Raw genomic sequence first — 17030 nt, 5'->3', positions numbered from 1 at the left:
ACAGTCTCCAGGGGTACAGGACCCTAACAGCTGTGGCTGAAATCTGAGAAGCAGCTGAGAGGGCTTTGGAGTGGGGCAGAAGAGGGGGGAATATACCAGCTCTCACAGGAATGCCCTTTTGTGTCCTTCCGCCTAGAAAGAAGGCGTTGCAATAATGTGTTGGACTGTCTTTGACCTTTCAAGTCCATGATTCTTGAAGAGGAAACAAAAACTTGCTGAAAATGTCTTGATTAATAAAATTTGCTGTGAATGGACACAGCAAATCACAATAATAGTATTTGTTCTCCAAAAGACCTTCGCCGGCTGTGGACAAGGTATAGAGCGAAACAGAGCTATTCCCTGTGTCTACTTCGAGCAAAACAGACCTAACGTAGGCGGTTGCGCTATGCACCGCAGACAAGGGAAATTGATGCTTGGGCTCTGAGGAAAGTCTGGTGAGAAGTCAAGTTTATTGATTCTTAGTGCCAAGACCATTGTCTGGGCCTTTAGTAGTTGTTACAATGATTTGGGAGATCTTATTAAAGATGAAACTTTGGAAGGGATGCCAGGGTTGCTCTATTAGCTTGAGATTCAGAACAAAGGAGATGTGAGGAATCTTCCAAAGGAGACTTGGCTTCAGACAGAATTATGAAGTGGATCAGCTTTTCTCTGCCCACAGTCCCTGCTAACACCCCCACACTCACTTCCCTTGCATCCTGTTCATCCTTGGGGGACCCAGTACCCCACTGGACTGCTCACGTGCCTCTAGGCTGTCAACCAGCCAGTTTTTATTGATGCTTACCATGTTCCTAGATCCCAGGCAGGAATCAAGTGTGGGAGCACCCCACATTGTAAGTCTTTCCCTCCTGCCATCCTCTGGTCTAAGTCCCACCCATGATGGCTGGATGACTTGTGCCAGACACCTATTATGCTCCTCTTCAGAGCCTGTCAGCTTCCCGGTATCTTGGTCTAGGTCCCAATGGGCTCTGACCAGCTTTACACAGCACCTCTCGTCTCCCACCCAGGCTCCTGTGTTGACACCACGGCAGGACCCACAAGGTGCCCATGCTTTGGAATGCACAAATTAGAGATGCACGGGGTGAGCCTTTGACCCAGGGGAGCCTGGGATAAATTCTTCCTCCTCTTCCCACTCTGTCCTATGGCTGGTTCTAAGCTGGTTTGCTTCTTGGAGGCATGGCCTGTCGATTGAATGGTCATGCTCAGAAGCAAAATATTCTTGTCCATATTGGCTCTCCTTCTCAGCCTCATTCTCCCGGTACCTCATCCCTTCCTGTGATTGCAGTTCATGATAAAATAATGGTTCACTCATTCTTTCAACAAATATTTGTCAGGTAAATACTGTGTGCCAGGACCTGCCAGGGGCACTGCACACACTGAGGTATTTTATATTCAGTGACTTAGCTGGCATCCGATACTTTTCCAGAAGCCCTATGGTTTAAGACCCAGTCTTGGAGGCCAAGAAATCCTGGCCCACGTGGTCTAGACCTGGGCTTGCCTGAACGGGTGAGGGACCCAGAGGGGCTAGAAACAAACGCAGTCCCACAAAAGAGCACAGTGAGAGGCAGGGGAGGGAAGCCAGGGACGGAGCCCCACGAGCAGGAGATGCAGCCAATCTGGGACGATGGCACATCTAGAAGAGGAAACAATGAATCAGGAAGGTTGGCAGCTGAATTCACGAGGATTAGAGTGGACTGAGAAATGGAACAGGAGGCAAAACAAGCCCAAACCACTCAGGACCAACTCCTGAAAGCAAATATCAGGAGTTTCCCTCCTTATGGGCCTGGGGCCCCCAGAAAATTAAAAGATATTTTTAAAAAGTTTTTGTAATCACTCAGTAATCCATTTAGCATACCATTACGGATGGGGGAGGTACTTCAGAAAACTCACAGCTCGTAGAGAAAAACGAAGTCTCAACAACCAAAACGTGGTGTGATGAGTGCTTTTACACGTGGGTTAGCAAAGATGTTTTCCCCCTAGAGCTGCTGCGTCCAACCGAACTTCCTGTGGTTATGCAAACAGTCTGCTCTGCGCCACCCAACCAGCGGCCACGGCCAGCCTCAGTGCCTAGTGGCCACTTGACGTGTGGTTAGCGTGACTGAGGAACTGGACTTCTCATTGTAGTTCATTCCACTTAATTCCAATCTAGAGAGCTGCATGGGGTTAGTGGTGACTGTTTCAGACCACACAGTCCTAGAGGAGGCCACGTGAGCCCAGTCTCCAGAAACCAGGAGGCATCATCCAGGCCATGGGGATTGTGGGGAAGGAGTCCAGAGTGAACGGCAGGAGGGCATGGAGATCAGTGTGTCTGTTCGTGAGGCTCGTGCTAGAGCAAGGGACACAAAAGGAGGCTAGAGAGGTATGTAGAGGCCTTATGACGTGTACTTGTCACCATCTAGTAAGGGTGCACTAAGCCCCTAGCATGTTGCTGTGCTCATTACCCACTTATCTCACTGATCCTCTCTACGGTCCTGGAGCCAGGTAAATTAGCCCCCTTTTACAGGTGAGGTGACTGAGGCACAGAGTTTATTTAACCTAACCAATGCAACACAGCTTCTAAGTGGCAAAGGCAGGATTTGAACTAGGGGCTGACTCCACCTTCCATCTTTCTACTTTTGCACTTTACCCCACTTATGTGAGCCACATGGGGAATCTTGGCTTTATGTCACTGTAGGCAAGACTGTGCTGCATCGGGGTTGCTCCTAGGAAAAAGGAGTTAGGAGGACAGACCAGAAAAATGAAGGGAAGCCGGCCCATGGGACCTAGGCCAGAAAGAGGGAAGTAAAGATAAGAGAATTCTTGGAGAGTGGGAGAAGTAGAGTAGGAATAATTAAGATAGTGAGGGGGGCACCTGGGTGGCTCAGTGGTTGAGCATCTGCCTTCAGTTCAGGTCGTGACCCCAGGGTCCTGGGTTTGAGTCCTGCATCGGGCTCCCTGCATGGAGCCTGCTTCTCCCTCTGCCTGTGTCTCTCTCTCTCTGTGTGTGTGTGTGTGTGTGTGTGTGTGTGTCTCATGAATAAATAAATAAATCCTAGAAAAAAGAAATTAAGATGGAGAGCTGCAAGCGTGGAGGTCATGGTGATCAGAAGGGATTAGGGCTATTTTAGCCGGCTGTGGGCCAGAGGACCACCACAAGCATTTTCAGCCCTGGAGCTGAGGGTGTTAATTGGTGGAGAGAACCTCTTGGAGGAGTTCCCATCCAGCACACAGACAACCTCCTGCTTCTCCCGCAGCCAGAGGCCCCGGCTCCTCCTTTGTGTGAGAAACCGGATTTCTCGGAGACTTGAGTCTGCATTTGAAAAGTTTTATATTTTTAACTTCTGCTTTGGGTGCCTTATTTTTGCCCAGTGAGATAGACATAAAAGCCACTGGGATTTATAAGTGTTGGTAAGGCTCAGCACGCTGAGCCACAAGGAAACTGGGAGGAGGGGAGGAGGCTTGGCGGCCTGCAAAGAAGGGGGTTCACGCCCTCACCCGAGACTCCTGATGGGACATCATTTCTGCCTCCCTCAAGATGGAAGTGTGGGGGAGGCCAAAGTAATTCTGATTTGAAATCAAAGTTATGTACAAGTGAGTCTTATATCTTAAGCACCATTCTAAGAAATGCTGAAAGTTGTCCCAACTGCTTGTTAAGGAAACTGATTTTCAGATGGTGATAGGAATACTATTTTCATGAAAATAACCAGTGTAAAAAAAAAAAAAAAAAAAAAAAAAAGGAAATAACCAGTGTAGCTGCTTTTCTCTGGCCTTGTCTACTTTGCTCAGAATAGTCCCCTCTACATTTCTCTCTACATTTCTTCACTTGCCATCACCCCTTTAGTAATCCAGTTAGCCTCATAAACTAATATATTGTTTGCCATTTCTCTCAGTCTTGTTTAGTTTTGTTTATTTGATAGTAGATGTATTTAACTCGGACTAGGACTAGCGGGAGTATTATCCTTGAGAGCTCACGCCAGGGGAGAAGAGACCTCTGGAAAAGTCTTTATTTGGAAAACACAGGTGTTCAAGTTATTTTTCTTTTTTTATAGCTTTATGGAGATACCACAATATTTGCTCATTTTACATAGCACAAAATTTACTCCTTTTAAGTGTAGTTTGATGAGTTGTAGTAAGTTGATAGAGTTGTGCATACTGCATTTCAATCTAGTTTAGAACACTACCATCACCTCCTGAAATACTCCTTCCTACCCAATCTCACCTCTGACCCCACAGCCTCAGGCAGTCACTGATCGATTCTATAGTTTTCTCTTTCTAGAAAGTTTATAGAAATGGAATCATATATAGACTTTTTGGGGGGTCTGGCTTCTTTCACTTAGCATAATTTTCAGGTTTTGCCCATGTTGATGCATCTATCAGCTGTTCATTTTTTGTTATTATTGAATTTTCTGCTACGTAAATATACCTCATTGTGTTTATCTTTTCACCAGTTGGTGGACATTTGGGTTGTTTCCAGTTATTGATTATTATAGGAAAGACTGCTGTGCATATAAATCTTTTTATAGGCTTATGTTTCATAGGTCTAAAGTAAATACCTTGGAGTGGAATTCCTGGGTTGGATATTAAGTGTTCATTCAACTTTTAAGGAATTGCCAAACTTTTTCCCCAAGTGGCAGTACCTTTTTACATTCCCATAGCAATGTACAAAAATTCCAATTATTCCCGCCTTCACTGATATTTCATATAATGTCTTTTTAATTTTTTTAAAGATTTTATTTACTTATTCATGAGAGACACAGAAAGAGGCAGAGACACAGGCAGAGGCAGAAGCAGGCTCCATGCAGGAAGCCTGACATGGGACTCGATCCCCAGACCTGAGATCATGCCCTGAGCCAAAGGCAGACGCTCAACCACTGAGCCACCCAGGTGTCCCATAATCAGTCTTTTTAAATATAGCTTTTCAGGTGGGTGTGTAGTGGTATTTCATTTGGTTGAAATTTGCATTTCCGTAGTGATACATGTATCAACTATTTCTTCATATGTTTATCAGCCATGTGTGTATCTTTGCAAAGGTGTCTATCCATATATTATGCCCATTTTAAAAAATTGAATTGTTTCTCTTCTTATTTTTGAGTTATAAGAGTTTTCTATATGTCGTGGATAGAAGTCCTTTATTAGATGTGTGATTGTAAATATTTTTCTCCTAGTCCGTGGTCTGTCTTTGCATTTTCTCATTGCTGTCTTTGAGGAACAAATGTTTTTAACTGAGGATGTTCAATGTATTATTTTTTTCTCTTCTGGATCAAACTTTGAGTATTATATTTAAGAAATCTACTTAATTAAGGTCAAAAAACTATTCACCTACATCTTACATCAAGGATAGAAAACTATTGACTTTTATTTCTTTGCAAATGACCAAGAATCATCTGGATGCTGCAAGTAGGGCTTTGGCAGTCCGTTAGTTTTCTGGTTTAGTGGTTATGGTAATGATAGGGGTCAGGAGGCCAGGTGTATTATTGTGCATAATTATGACTTGGCTTCCGACACCTTATATCATCCATTCTGCTGAGCACTGTGCTCAAAATAGCCCTCCTGCTGTTTGCCACCTATCCTCTCTGACCACCCCCAGGCAGCCATTGATCTGTACATAATTGATTCTCAGATTATTGAGTTAAATTTAATTGAATCCTCTAAAATTCCCTGCACATTTTTTACTCTTTGCATGAGAAGATGGCAGTTTTTAAAAATTGAGGTATAATTGACAGACAACATTATATTAGTTTCAGGTGTACAGCATCATGATTTGGTATTTGTATATATTGTGAAATGATGACCACAATAAGTCTAAATAACATGCGTCACCATCCATTGTTATGTTTCTGGTGATGACAACTTTAAAAATTTACTTTCTTAGAAACTTCAAATAGGCAATACAGTATTAGTTATTATAGTCATCATGTTGGACATTATATCTTGGGACTTGCTTATTTTATAACTGGAAGTATGTACCTTTTAACTCCCTCCACCCATTTTGCCCCGCCCACCCCCCACCCCCCGCCTCTGACAACCACCAGTCTACTCTCTGTACTAATGAACTTGTTTTTTTTGTTTTGTTTTGCTTTGTTTAGATTCCACATATAATGAGATCACATGGTATTTGTCTCTGTGTGACTTATTTCACTTAGCATAATGCTCTGAGGTTCCATCTATGTTTTCACAAATGGCAAGGTTTCGTTTTTGAGTGGCTGAATTGTATTCCATTGTGTGTGTACGTCTGTGTGTGTATGTAAAATACCACATCTTGGCTGCACGTATTTCTATATGTGTGTATTTAAGTATGTATTTTTTAAAGTAATCCCTACTCCCACCGTGGGGCTTGAACTCGTGAGCCTGAGATCAAGAGTAGCATGCTTACTGACTGAGCCAGACAGGTGCCTCCCCCACTTTTTTTAAGTAAATGGTTGCACCAATTTACATTCCCACCAACAGTGTATAAGGGTTCCCTTTCTCCACTTCCTCACCAACACTTACTTCTTGTCTTTTTGATAATATCCATTTTAACAGGTGTGAGTTGATGTCTTATTATGGTTTGTTTATATTTCCCTGATGATTAGTGACATTGAGCATCTCCTCATGTATTTGTTGGCCATCTGTAGGTCTTCTGTAGAAAAATGTTTATTCAGATCCTCTGTCCATTTTTAAAAATCAGATTCTTAATTTGCTCTTAAGTTGTATGAGCTCTTTATATACTTTGGATATTAATCCCTTTTAAAATATATGATATACAAATGTTTTATCCCTTTCAGTGGGTTGCCTTTTTATTTTGTTGATGGTTTCCTTTGCTGGGAAAGAGCTTTTTATTTTTTAATTTTTTAAAAGATTTTATTATTTATTTATTTGACAGAGAAAGAGTGCACAAGCAGGGGGAGAGGCAGACAGGGGGAGAGGAGAAGCAGGCTTCCTACTGAGCAGGGAGCCAGATGTGAGGCTCCATGTGGGGCTCCATGCAAGGCTTGCTCCCAGGACCCTGGATCATGACCTCAGCCAAAGGCAGACCCTTTACCCACCCAGGTGCCCCAGTGTGCAAAAGTTTAGTTTGACATAGATCCACTCGTTTATTTTGGCTTTGGTTGCCTTTACTTTAGGTGTAAAATCCCCAGTGTTTACTGAGGACTTTTAATGGTTCCTTCACACCCATGACTGAGAAATTCCTGCACTCACACCAAATACCCTATAGAATCCATATGCAGTTGTTTTTTTCAGCTCTAGGAATGTGTTTGGGTTCTGTCTCACATACATCCCTCGATCTCAAACATTATTCTTAGTGGTTTGTCTTGGAATCCTTCTGCTGCCTCTTACTTTTCTGCTGGCATTGTTCTTCACCCAGCCCTTTCACTCCTAGATTCTGTTGGCTGCTCTTCCAGGCTTTTTGAATCCCCTTCTTTCATATTCCCCAACTGGTGTTGGCTGGACACAGACATGCAGTAAGTGGTGCCTGGACCCAGAAACCATGGCTCGGCCTCAGCTGAGAGCCCCACGCCCCCTCCTGTCTGAGAAGGGACTGGGCACAGTCTTGCCTCTCCTGCCCACATTATTCTGCCCATTGTTGACATAGTAACGTGTGCCTGATACTCACGTCTCCATCTCTACCCTGCCGAGCTTCATCAGATTTAATAAGCAGTGGCCTCACAGAATCTGATGCTTAGCTTTCTTTTTTCCAATTTCTGGTCTTGATTTTATTTTTCTGCCGTGACAGCTCAATGACTGTCCTCTTGGTGGCTGCTTTCTTTGGCTCCATTTACATTAAAGCAGGTGCAGCACTCATACTCCAAAGCACCGAGCTGGAGGAGACCTTACAGATGTAAGCATGAGCCCTTCTGGAAGTTCTCCTGGAAATCTTGTGACTCCTTTCATAGGTTAAAAAAGTTATTTTTCACAGGTATTTTTCTGCCCAGTTTCTTGGTGAATTGCCATAATTTCAAAACAAAAAAAAGTGATAATCATAATGTAACTCAGGAATTTCTAACATCTACGGCATTTCTTCTTTCATTGCTGTGCCTGTTTCCTCCTGTCTCGCCTTTTCTTCTTGCTTTCCAAGTCTCTTTCCAGAAAGACACAGGTGTTTCTTTTTAGGAAATAAATGCTCAATTTACCTGCAAAATTTTTTCCATGAAAATGCAACTGAAGAGACCCAAAGAGGCAGTAATTCTAGGTGTAATGATCTTACCAACTGACTTGGATAAAAACCAGAGGCTTTTCTGTCCTGATTCTTCCAGGAAGCAGGAGGACACTTGGACCAAAAATCCTTTCTTTTTTTAAAGATTTTATTTATTTATTCATGAGAAACAGAGAGAGAGAGAGAGAGAGGCAGAGACACAGGCAGAGGGAGAACCAGGCTCCCTGCAGGGAGCCCCATGAGGTACTTGATCCCAGTGTCTTGAGCCAAAGGCAGGTGCTCAACCACTGAGCCACCCGGGGGTTCCCCAAAATCCTTTCTTCTTGCTGGCATTTCTAATCAGCATTTTGAGGTCCATTTCTCTCACCCCATCCCAGCAGAATATATTCTTTCTGGAGAGCCCATTTAAATAGTAAACAAATAAATAATAGTAGAAATAGAATGTGATCTTCTCACAGCAGATGTGGTTCCGGAGGAGTCAGTGTCTTTTAGCACACACAGCAGGGTATTCTAATGCTTCAACCGATGGGTTGATTAAATCTCATGGCACAGAGAAAGTTGTCTCTGACATTCATGCTTTTGGGTACTTCACTTTTATACAGAATATGGACTCCTGAGAAGCTAATATTTAACTTCCTGGAAACTGTATTATATTCTAAATGTAAAGGAGGAGGATGCTCTTTGGAGTAAATCTGACAAATTCGTTTGGAAGCAAATGATCACTTATTGATTTATTATTTTTTTTTATAAATGCAGATTTCTACATGGCCTGTTTGCAGAAAATTAGATGCCCCAGCAGTTAAATATTTCATGAATAACTCCCCTGTTTTGCTGGTAAATCCTTTGTAGTGCAGAATGCATATCAGCAAGTAACTGAGATTTGTTCTTTACATGAAATCGCCTCCAGCTGGAATGAAGGATTTCCAGCTATTTAGTTTATGATAATATACCTTTCCCAGCACTGATAACAAGGGGAGAACACAATTCTTCATGTCATGTCGGTCTTCATTTCTCATTTTCATGGTCCTGTTGTGATTACACAGAGCCCAAAAACCTTAGCAAAATATATTTTGAAATGTTACTGTGAAGATTATTGTAATCTGTGACATGGCAGGAATGACATCCCTTGGATTTGATAAATCTGGGCCTTTTCCCTCTTCACCCTCTCTGTATCCAGGCTCCTGTCTATGGGAAGCTCAAGTTATAGGAAGGAGTGACTCAGAAATGCAGCTAGGAGGAAGGCAGAGGCGGTGGCTGCAGGTTGCAGCGCCCATAAGGCCCTTGCTCATCACTGTTGTTCTGCACCCTGGGGTCATCCCCAAGATGAAACAGTAAGATGGCCTTCCCATAGAATGTTGCTTTTGAAAGGCTTCCCAGAAAAAAACGCTTTCAGATCTGCTGTGACTCAAGCACGCTGTGTGTGGCAAGGCTAGTAGTGCCCACGAGACTTCCTAGGAGTCATTAACTACTTTTGGTTAATGGGTTGTGAGCATCTAAATTCCTCTGAATGGAAGCAATTTCCAGCAGGAGAATACAGGGGCTCTGGAAGTCACATGTTGAGATGGTGACATCACAAAACGCCAGAGAGCAGAACCCCGTGCCTGCCCACTCTGGGTATTAGCATGATGAAGTATAAGCTGTGTTGTGCTAAGTCCTGAGACCTCTGGGGTAATTCTCCCTGCAGTCATAGGCTAATTCTCTCTCTCAGTCTTCTCCCCAAACCTGCCTCCAGGCTGATGAGGAGAGAGCACACACTGAGATTTTGAACCATGATTGCGTCTCTGCTCTAAGTGGTTCATACCATTTAGCAAGAATATCGGTTTGTAAATCCTGGCTTCTTGTCTTTGAAATGTGACTTTTTTTTTTTTCCCTGAGTGACCAGCCTGCCAAGCATCCAAAATGCTATTATCTAGTATTAAATGGCTGCCATTTTGCCATGTGTTGTTTACTTGACAAATGGATAAGACGCAGCCCATTTAGAATACTAATATCCTGTAAGGCCTTTTATGCTGAAGGTTTTAATAAACTGTTTCTGATCCTGACATCTTTTCAGTGATACTTGTAGAAATCTCAGTTTACAAGAAGATAAATAGAGCCAGAGCTTGTTTCAGCAGCTCAATCAATGTTGCCAAATATATTACTACCAAGACCTGTATTCAGAGTTAAATATTAAGCTCTTTCTGGTTACAAGAAACAGGCTGTCTCAATTTGTCTATCTTATTGATTGTTCCAGGTATCTGTGCTATGTAACAAATTGCCCCTGAATTTGGTGGCTTGAAATAACAGTTTATTGGTTTCCTTAATTCTGAGGGCTTGTTCGCCTCAGATGGTCAACATCTGGTTTTCTGTTCTCAGATGGTTCTTCTGCTACATGTGGTTTAACAAGTTACTTGCTCTGTGGCTTTTCTCTGGGAGCTCAGTTGGACCCAGAAAGGCCAAGATGGTTTTCAATCTCCCTAGGGTCTCTTTCCACTGGTTTCTCCTCATTTAGGAGTGTAGCTCGGACTTCCCAGAGAGAAATTGCAAGAGGCTAAGCCCCAGTGAGCAAATGCTCACCACACCTCTGCTTCTGTCATTCTTGCTAGAATCCCATGTGCCTGACGACCTCATGTAGCCAAACCCAGAGCCATTGTGAGAGGGGGACTACATGGTATAGATGCTATGAGGAGTGCTTGCCCATGGGTCACCCATGTAACAGTCTACCTAGCACACACACGAAGACTTGTTTCAGTTCACAAGATGGGAGAAAGATAGGAAGACCTTTCACCCACACCCACTCTTCTGGTAAACTTCATAGCAAATTGGAGCATTGTCTGGAAACCAAGAGTTTGAGAGGCCTGGTGATCACAGTACAATAGTGTTCTGTGATGCTGCAGTCACTTGGCAACAATCTGTTCTACTCATCCTCTTGCTACCCCCTGCTTCCTTCTGCTCTTGACACCCCATAACCTCTGCTTACTCATGGTTGCTCATGCTGCCTTGGTTCTGTGTGCCCTCTGGCCTTTGTTCCCACTCCAAACTATCGACTCACTCTCCCTCATTGCCTCATATTTACCCTCCCCCTGAGGAAGGAATTTGTTGCCACTTTGTTGGTCATTTAAAACAGCCTAGTCATCTCAACAGGCTCAACATGGCTGCTATCCGGGTCCCACTCCCGGCCCCTGACTCTGCCAGCCTTGGTCAGGGTGGTGGGGTCAATGCAGAAGGACATGCTGATCATAGCAAGCATTCAGAGTGGAATAGTCTTCCCTTCATTCATGGTCAACTGTGATTGGATTTGGAGATGGGAGGAGTAAGGCTTCCTTTGAGAAGCACTGTTCCCTTTCTCTCTTACTACCTCTGTCCTTTCTTCTGCAGTCAGCTCTGACGCCCCTGAGGCTGATCCGGCCGGCTGTTGTCAGATAACCGCTGCACAAGTGTAGAACAGGTGTCTTCCTTGGTCAGGGTCACTAGTAGTCTCACCCGTATGGACTTTGCATTAAACATGCTTTACCCTTTGTCTTAGATCTTTCAATTATGTCATTGTCTACTACTTTTTTCCTGTAATTGACCATGCTAAACAAAGGAAGTGTGGGAAAAGCCAGTATCCAAATAATTACATGAGATGCAGAAAGCTAGATCTTGCTGAAAGGCATTGGTATTTTCAATGAGCTAACTTCAATGACAAAAAGGCTGATAAAATTTTTTCTAATTTCAAGAGATCCTTAAAATCTTGGTTTATATATGTTTACACTTCTTATGCATGGAATGTGTCTAGAACAGTTTGCAAAACTCCGAGAGAAATGGGGTTGCTAGGGTTGCTTCCTTTGAATTTATGTTCCTCTGTACCTTATGGATGTTATGCCATGGGCATATAGTATCTACTTTTAAAAATGACTTTTTAAAGCATGTCTTGTCTGCATTGTCCTAACTAGCAACTCCTTTAAAAGGCCAGGGTCTGCATGTGGTACAATTCCAGCTGAACTATTCATATGGAATGCCTCATGAAAAGACCCCAAAGTCATGCTATGAACAACACTGAGAAGATATTCTGTGGATATTCAGAAACCATTGGTACTTTTTTTTTCCAACATCAGTGACCAAACTTGGTAATCCTATTTGTTTGTTAGCGAAATGCCAAGTAAGAAGCTATGAGAGGGAGGGGAAATGCTAGAGGCTCCTCAGGGTGAGGCAATGTGAGAGGGCTGGAAGCTTCAGAACTGGAACTCTGGGTCTGGCACTTCACACACTGGTGTATGCCCTTCAGCAGGTGACTTTGCCATTCTGCATCTTGGATTCTGTATCAGTCAATTGGGAAGTGTAATAGAGCTTACCTTTTGGGGTTATTGGCCAGATAAGGTGAGTGAATGCATGTCAGTGTCATTCCGGGCACATGGAAGGTGTTCAGTGAATAATAGCCATTGTGACTGGCCTTTTTTTTTTCCTTCTCATCTATTAAATGGGTACAGTACCTGCTTTCCTATATTCTGAGTTTTTTTACAAATATCAAATAAGATAACCATTTATAGTGCCCTGAAGAATGAAGATTTATCAAGATGTGTTCTATCATCTATTATTTGGGTAAAAACATCTGTTAATTGTCCACCTATCCTTGCATACTATTCTAGGTTCTAGCTACCAGATTCCTTGTTGAAACTCTACTGTGGGATCCTTTTGGGCTAGGAGGAAATTAGAAACATGTTCCTTGGTGCTTCTCAAAGTTTACCTTGTTATTTGAAGAGACCATTACAATCTCTGTCCTCATCTAATCCCAGACTGCTTTTCCTAGTGTGTTTTCATGGTAATGTAGTTGTGGTAGATTTAAGTATGACTTTGTTGATGTGTTAATGATGTAGTCATTGTCCATTTATCATTGACCTTCCTTCCCTAGTCTCAGACTCAGCATCTGTGATGGAAGACTACAAGCATGGGCTAGAATGGACATTAATGTGCTCATTCTAATGGTAAATATTTAAAAAAATATAAAAAGTAACAATCCCCAAGTTGACTGCAGAAAAACACCCTTCCTAGTCAAGATAGTGTCACATCCAGTGAGAGAGACCAGACACTGATGGTCACACATAATCAGTGTGCCCAAGGGCATCCAGTCACATAAGAATATTTGTTTATTGGCTTAGAGAATAGATAATGTTATGTTGTACAAACAATGACCCACCCATGTTGGGATGCAGAAAATGAAATGGTGAGTAGTGCATGGTCTTCCGGCTCTGGTAAAGAGCTGATATATTTTCTTCATTAAAATAATCTCATCTTTCACTTGAGAGAAAAAAACAAGGATTTTATTTTCTTTCAAATGACAAGACTTCTTAAGTGAGCAACAGGAGAGCTATGTTTCTTGGGCTTCATATGAATCCTTTGTCAAAACTTAAGGATTTTCTTTTTAAATATATGGTAAATAATGCAGGGGAACATTTGCTCTGTGATTAATATACATTTTGGGCAAAAAGAAATAAGGGAACCTTGACTTGTGTTTCTTTTCTGATGATGAAAAATTTACTGAGGAAGGGAGAGGTTTCTCTCCCTTCTGTTTCAGAAGTTCTGTGGGTAATATGTGAAGAGTTGCTTTGAATTAGCTAAATGAAGGGAATTATTAAAAGGCTTTTCTGTTTATCAATACTCTGGGGTGATTTTAACAATATATGTGGTTTTAAGTATCAAGGTGAATTATATTCTGAACTTGGATCTACTAGTTGTCTGACCCTTGGTTTCAGCTCAGGTCACAATCTCAGGATCCTGGGATTAAGCCCTGGGTTAGGCTCTCTGCTTAGGCTGGAGTCTGCTTGAGATTCTCTCTCTCTCCCTCTGCCCCTCTCATATATGCTGTCTGCCCCCTCTCTTTCTCAAATAAATAGATAAAAATCTTTAAAAATTAAAAAAAAAGTGCATTTTTTTTTTAAAAATTTCAACCTGTGTTGTACTAACCTACTCTTTGGCCCTGACTAAATATGATGCTATTTCAAACTGGGGTTTCATTCATTTAATGTAATTGCATAAACAGTTTAGTTTTAACTCACGGTTCTCAGGTAAGAGAGAATGACCAACAATTTGCAAGGTAAACCAGAAGACAGATGGGTTCCTAGCAGGGCCGGGCGTTGACATCAATATTGGGAGTGTGGAAGTGGTGGTTTTTCTTTGTAAGACATGCAGAGCACATCACTCTTACAGAAAGAAAGCTCAATTTTCTGTAGCTATATTTGATTTTCACTTTGACTGAGAGCTGGGGACCTAATGCTGTCCTTAGGCACTGAGTTTTTCACCTATGATGGCATACGTAGGAGGAGTGGGTGATTTTCCATGGGCAGGAGTCAGAGGATGGGCAGGGCAGTTGCTCTGTCCTCCCCAAAGAGAACCTACCCTGGAGACAATTTTGTGGCTATTGGTGCCATTAGCTTACTACTTCTGCAGAAAGACCACATCTAGCTCATGACCTTCTCTCATTGCAAGGATTTATTCATGTCTCTTTAAGTAAGTACTTTCTCAATTTTTCTTAAAATTTGAATTTTTTCTTTATGCGACACTGTGATTTAACGGCAATACCTTATTCCCTATAGAGTCTGAAAAGGTAAAGCAGATTGAATGATGCTTCCTTTTACAAGAAACTGCCTAGCAGTTTTCTCTATTTGGGAGGATGAATGATTAAGGCAGGCAGGCAAAGGAAATAATAAATTAAGAACTTAGAAATTGTATGTAGCTGCTTAAGATCTTATGGGCATTGCAATTGATCGGTACATCTTTTTTTTTTAATATTTTTATTTATTTATTCATGATCGACAGAGAGGGAGGGAGGGAGAGAGAGAGGCAGAGACACAGGCAGAGGGAGAAGCAGGCTCCATGCACCGGAGCCCGACGTGGGATTCGATCCCGGGTCTCCAGGATCGCGCCTGGGCCAAAGGCAGGCGCTAAACCGCTGCACCACCCAGGGATCCCCTCGGTACATCTTTTAGAAAGTGCTTTAGTTCTCCTGTACCTCTTCAGAGAGCTAGGCATGTAAATGGGATACAGCCGATTAGCCTGACACAGAAATCAGGCAGGTGTGCTGTTTCTTCTCTCAGCTTTTGATTCTGGAGTTATCTCTCCATATGTGTGCTATGTAACATTAAGTTGTTTTGGTGCCATTTATTTGTATTTTCCGTAAAGCTCGTGTATAAATTCAAAATTTTGATTTCAACAGAAAAATCACAAGAGACCTAAATAAATCTGATTAAATGATGGAGATATGTTTTGCACACAAAAAAAGGCTGATGTATGTTTTGGCTAGAGATAGTTAGATGAGCTTCTGTATCAGCCTCTTGAAGTTTAATGGGCATGATTGTTTATATATTGTAATATGGAGAGATAAATTTCTTGGATTGTAAACGAAACCACAGAATATGAGTGTTTCATTCAGAAAACAATATTTATGTACATATAGTGTCTACATTTAGCATAGCAAGTCCCCCTTTTTTTTTGTTTTTACCAAGAAATGTCCCAACTGCAATTGTCATCAGGTTCAAATCAGAATTCAGTTGCTAGCAAAACACATTATCAGCCTTGTTTCATGTCCCTTTTATACATGTAAGCTCTCTTCCACACACAGACATGATATAACTAATTTGACCAAATAGACGAAGGTTTGGATTTCAAAGCCAGTAGTATAAATATAAACACAGCTTTAGGTAGACTGCATTCAGACTGCGTATCTGAATAGAAACCTCATCTTCAATGATCTTAAATCTCTATTTCTTTACCCTTTCCCCCCTTCCTTTTTTTTTCCTATAAATATTTATATACACCCCATGATGTGCCAGGCACTGTGTTGGGCTCTGGGGACATAATAGGAAACGGTAAAGATGTAGTCTCTAACCCTTAAGAGGCTTTCAGTTTAAGTGGAAAAGATGGATGTTATCAAAATACACCATTAGCCAAATAATAAAAATCACACAAATCACTCAGTAATTAAGCTTTGGGAGCTGCCCTCATCTGTAATAATAACACCCCTCTCTCTTCTGAGAGAGCCATTGGTCACTCCCACCTGTCCTCATTAATGAGAAGACATGATTAAACGCTTCATGCTCTTCTGTGTAGGACACTTTGTTGTGCCAGGCACACTATGGGGGGTTGACAGGAGAGGGATACAAAAGTGGAAGAGACACCACCTTTGCCTGAAGGAGTAGGGTAGAGAGCCTGCATACCAAAAAATAGATCTGTTTATTTCTGTATCTGTATGATATACATCATGAGTGAAACTAGGAATTTTAGGAATTCTTAGGGGAGGGGTGCAGTGACTTCTAGTTTGGTTGATCAACTAATATTTCCATTTCAACTGATCTATAAAGAAATGAATTGGACTTTGATAAGGAAATACGGTGGAGAGAGCATTGCAGGTAAAAAGAACAGACAAAGGCAAGAGGGTGGGAAAATTCAGAGCATTTTGAAGGAGTGACCCGAGAAAGAGAAACAGAAATAGACCATCAAAAAAAGAAAAAAAAAAAAAAGCATTTTACAAACAGGAGGGGATAAGTTTGGTAGGATACATTGAGGCCAGATCACTGAGGTTTTTTTATTATCTGTTTAAGGAGATACTGAACTTTATTTGGTGGATCCCACGGTTTAGGAGGGTGACTGCTGAGGAAAGCTTGAAACTGGGAACCCGGGGCACATCTACTGCCCTGGACTAAGTGAGAGATGGGGATGCCCTAACCCTCGGTGGTTCAGCTAGTAAATAAATCAGTATTTGGGATTTGAAACGAAATTGCAGCAGAGCCCTGGACTTTCCCAAATATAATCTCTAGAACAGAGAAGCCATTAAGCATTCCCTCTAAATTCACTTTCTAGTCCATTTATATGTCCAGGGGTTTTTTTTGTTTTTGTTTTTGTTTTTTTTTAGGAATGCCATGATAGCCTCTGATATAAATACAGATATTTAAAATGGGAAAACCAT

The 17030-nt window shown here is 42.0% G+C and overlaps 1 protein-coding gene across 20 annotated transcripts in view; it reads left to right on the top strand.

Moving 5' to 3' along the window:
• NRCAM (neuronal cell adhesion molecule) overlaps positions 1-17030 on the top strand; it is a 275104-nt gene that overhangs the window by 181116 nt on the left and 76958 nt on the right. The gene's annotated exons all lie outside the window — the stretch shown is intronic.

This window comes from Canis lupus, chromosome 21, assembly GCF_048164855.1.
Source record: "Canis lupus baileyi chromosome 21, mCanLup2.hap1, whole genome shotgun sequence".
NCBI classification, from domain to species: domain Eukaryota; kingdom Metazoa; phylum Chordata; class Mammalia; order Carnivora; family Canidae; genus Canis; species Canis lupus.
The sequence above is the reverse complement of the archived record's forward strand: the minus strand, read 5'-3'. Positions and strand labels throughout refer to the sequence as shown.